At 36.1% G+C, this 4,873-nt stretch overlaps 1 pseudogene; it reads left to right on the forward strand.

Moving 5' to 3' along the window:
* Positions 1-2,423: 2,423 nt before the first annotated feature.
* Positions 2,424-4,532, forward strand: LOC132755052 (ADP-ribosylhydrolase ARH1-like; annotated as a pseudogene).
* The last annotated feature ends 341 nt before the right edge of the window (positions 4,533-4,873 follow it).

A 4,873-nucleotide genomic window follows, 5' to 3' on the forward strand; every position in this document is an offset into this window, starting at 1 on the left:
TATTGCCTCAAAAATCAACATTAAAAATAATTGTTAAGAATATAAATCAACTTTTACTTTAAGTGACTAAATATTCAAATTTTCAGTTGCAAACATTTTTTTTTAATATTCTCAAGAGACTTAGTTTTATTTCATGTAAACGGGTGCGGTAACTGTAAATCTATCAAAAATTCCCTTTACAGATATACGGATATGTCTTTACAAATACGTGTTTAATTTTTGTTCTGTCAATTATATTTACAAGAGCGACACATTCAATGAATATAACATTAATAAGATACAAATAAATTCTCTGTGTATATCAGAACCGTTCAAACTTTAGAAGTCAGTTTTATGATTAAGTTACACAAATAAATGAGAAATCGTATTTTTTCAAATTATTTTTTTAGTTCTTAACTTTAAAATTCATGATACTTATCAATGTTCATAATCTGCTTAAAAAGGTAACAATTTCAAAGAGATATGCCAGTCTGAACCCTTCTTGCTTTTTCTTGTTACTATAAACCTTGCACCGGCTGGGTATGTTCTCTCATGTTCCACATATTTTGCGTATTTCTCTATATTTCTAGGCTGCCACAAGCAGTTTGCTTTGTTATCAATAGTAAATATGACAGATTGTTCACCTTCTGGACCGCATGTTGGGAAGGGCATAGCTTTTTCGAGAACAGCTGAAGAAGATACAATTGATTGCCATACAAATCTTTTCCCGACAACATACTGGTCAGCATCTGATTTAACTAGAAACATCTTGCGATACGTTTCGCCACTTTCCCGAGGAATCTCTTCCCAGTACAGCAACAACATCTGGTACATGACCGCATATGGACCAAGCGATAGATCATTTCCGGTAGGCCTGTAGTTCTTCTCCCTTTGTCTTCGAAATGCAACATTCAGATATGTGTACATGTAATTTTGTTCTTCTGTGTATGTGTCGATGATATTCACAAAGAATTCACGAACGTTACGGCTCCGCTTTATTCGTGTGCTGTTTTCTTCACAGATGACATAAACGGAATCACATACTTTGTCTTGGACTTCTTTCCATCTTTTTGATGACTGGTTTACATCTTTAAATATGTCACCTAAAATGGCCATTATGGACTTTTTTGGGTCAATTGGTTTCGGATGGAAAGTGCTCTTGTAGGCTGCCAATGAAACCGCTAATAAACCTAGGCCATTATTTTGATTGTTGTTATAGTAAGATTCAAATGTCGGCGTGTCTTGGTGATCTATACGATTGTCGTGTTTGGATAAAAGGTGGGCTAGTTCCATGTATTTAAACTGTTGTGCTATTTCCTCTGCGCATTTTCCACTTGTATCACCACATTCAGACGTACACTGCTTTGTGTGTATTTTAGAATCGCAAGCAGGATATTTCAGTAAGTAAAGTAACAATGTTTTATTGTTCCAGTAAGTAGCTTGGTGAAGAATACCCCATCGTCTGTTTTCTGGTATGACATTAAAAAGACGCTCGTTTTTTGGTTTTTCTGGCGACCCAAGTATCTCCCATACATTGTCCCAGTTTCCGTTTTTTGCTGAGGCGAGTAACGTATTTATTTTTGCAGCCTCCTTGTCAATGTAATTACCCTCTGCAGTTCTATGACAGAATAAAATGAAATATTTAAAGTGTAAAAGTATATTCTTTATAGAAAGTCTTTTGTAATCAAGGTTGTTACGAAGTTACTTAGCAGCACTTTCAATGTGAGTGTGGTATTTATCAAAGTCGAATTTGCCATTATTTTGAAATTGTTCATTTTCATTTTTAATCATTTCATCAATACAGAACACTGCAAATAAAACTAAGGCGTAGTGGGATGCAAAACTAAAATCCACAAAATATCAGACATTGAATTACGATTTCAGTACTTAAGATAAGTGACAAGTCAACTGATAAAAGTGTGGGTTTAGCATATATTTGAAAATGACAGACTATTTTGATAAAGATCTTAAATGCATTTAACGAAAAAAAACATTCAAATTACAAGCTTAATAACAGAAAAATGCTTCTGAATAGATATTAACCTGTATTGAAAGCAAGTTTTTTTTTTCATTTGTGGCACTTTTATATATAATGCTAATACTTACATTTCAGGTACTGCGCTTGCCATTTATGTCCTGTATTTTAATAAACTTTACGTTTAAAACTTTGGTTGCAATTAAATAAAGAGATATTTTTCATGTGACTACTTAGGATATAGCAATGCCAACAGTCCTTGATCGGTTGTTCAAACTATATTTAATCTCTTACTTTGTTTTGCGCCTGCGTTAAATGTAAACCAGTTTTGTGTCTAAAAATATAACGAAATATATATCGTGTTTCACCCTGTATTTAAAAGGACGTTTTCTACAAATATTGACTATATATAAATATCTTTTTTGTTCCAATTTGTTCAGATTTAGATATTTCTCTGCATTTTTTAAGAATGGCACGCAGGGCAAATCCATATTTTGCAGGTGAAAAGGGTGGACATAAAGACTGGTCAGCACAAACAAGTAGAGCATGTTATGTTGATGGTATGGTGCTAAGTGGTGTTGGAGATGCACTTGGATTTAAAAATGGTGAATGGGAAATGTGCAATTCTGGGGCGTAGATCCACGGAGAATTACAAGTGTTAGGAGGACTTAGTAACATAAGTATAAAAAACAGGAAAGTAAGCGATGACACTGTTATGCATCTAGCTACGGCTAAATCTCTCATACAAAACAAATTTTCTCTAGATAAGGAAAATCTGTATTCATTATTAGCTCAAGCCTACAAAAATTGCATGTCTGATATGAAAGAGAGGTCGGCTGGTTTAACATGTATTGAAATGTGCAGACGGCTTGATCCGTTTAGAACACAGGGCTATCGCATTCCGTACAATTCGACTGGCGTTGGGTGTGGCGCTGCAATAAGATCGATGTGCATTGGGTTGAGGTATCCAAGACCACGAGATTTGCATGATCTAATAGAGGTTAGTATAGAATCTGCAAGAATGACACACCACCACCAAACTGGATATCTTGGAGCGTTAGCTTCTGCTCTTTTTGCATCTTATGCAGTACAGGAAAGAAAACCTTGCACATGGGGGAAAGCCGGTGCTAGGGGGCGTGAGGGATGTTGCACTTATTCATTATCCCTCATGTACAGACTCAATCAAACCGAGTCTGCAATTCTTATGTAATTTTGTTGTGATTAATGCTTCCGAGGGATCACTATGTTTCCAGATTTTTATACTTCACAACAGCAGGTGTCAAGTGCTGTATGGCTGCTCCCGTACTTCACTTCAGTGTTGTTATATTTTTCTGGTCCTTCGGGATCATTTGATGCCAGCACTATTAAGTGTTGAGAATTGAGTACCGCTCAAGCCTGTTGCTAGGGGGCGTGAGGGATGTTGCACTTATTCATTATCCCTCATGTACAGACTCAATCAAACCGAGTCTGCAATTCTTATGTAATTTTGTTGTGATTAATGCTTCCGAGGGATCACTTTGTTTCCAGATTTTTATACTTCACAACAGCAGGTGTCAAGTGCTGTGTGGCAGCTGTAAAAAGTTGCCCCGTACTTCACTTCAGTGTTGTTATATTTTTCTGGTCCTTCAGGATCATTGATGCCAGCACTATTAAGTGTTGAGAATTGAGTACCGCTCAAGCCGGTGCTAGGGGGCATGAGGAATGTGGCACGTATTGATTATCCCTCATGTACAGACTCAATCAAACCAAGTCTGCAGTTCTCTTGTAATTTTGTTGCGATAAATGCTTCCGAGGGATCACTTTGTTTCCAGATGTTTATACTTCACAACAGCAGGTGTCAAGTGGCGTATGGCAGCTGTAAAAAGTTGCCCCGTACTTCACTTCAGTGTTGTTATATTTTTCTGGTCCTTCGGGATCATTGATGCCAGCACTATTAAGTGTTGAGAATTGAGTACCGCTCAAGCCGGTGCTAGGGGGCGTGAGGGATGTTGCACTTATTCATTATCCCTCATGTACAGACTCAATCAAACCGAGTCTGCATTTCTTATGTAATTTTGTTGTGATTAATGCTTCCAAGAGATCACTTTGTTTCCAGATTTTTTTACTGGAAACCATAAGACTTGCCCAAAACTATGTGAAAAACAAAGGTTTATTTGTTGGTGAAAATATGAAAGACTGGGGTTATTTTGAAAACAAGTGGGAACAATTTTTAGATATAAGAAACATACAAGATGGAAGACGAGAGCCAAGTTATCCATTAGATTTTGATGACGTGAGAAAGAGAGATCAATTTAATAAAATGATGAGTTATGAAAATATCGGAGGAGCCAGTGGCCACGATGCACCAATGATTGCATACGATGCTTTGCTTGCTTGTAACGGAAACTGGGAGGAGCTTTGTAAAAGAGCAATGTTCCACGGCGGAGACAGCGACAACACTGGCGTGATGGCAGGATTTCTATTTGGGGTTTTGTACGGCATGAAAGGAGTTCCAAAAAGGAACTTTTAACACTTGGAGTATCGTGAAAGATTGGAAAGAGCTGGAGAGGACTTGTACAACATTGTGTTTTGTCCTTGACTTGTCAATAACTATTGGATAACAATTTGACTTACGTTTTTAGTTCAAATTGTTGATCATAAAATGCACAGAAAAGCCTATTTTCTGCTCTCATATTGAATTGAATTAATTATAAATTTCAAAAGATTGGCTAGTATAACGGTGATTAAACAATTATTTGTATTGAAATATGTTGATCGTAAAATATAAAAACTGTCTAAAATATTTCAGCTGTTTATCTTTTTTATAAATCATACGTTACCTATAAAAACAAAGAGATGTTTGGTAATCATGTGTATTTTATAATTTATATTTTGCATGATTTACTGTGGAACGATACATGAACATTGCGAGTCGTAAAT

The sequence above is a fragment of the Ruditapes philippinarum genome, unplaced genomic scaffold (assembly GCF_026571515.1).
Source record: "Ruditapes philippinarum isolate M1 unplaced genomic scaffold, ASM2657151v2 ctg4367_1_1_1_1, whole genome shotgun sequence".
Lineage (NCBI taxonomy): Eukaryota > Metazoa > Mollusca > Bivalvia > Venerida > Veneridae > Ruditapes > Ruditapes philippinarum.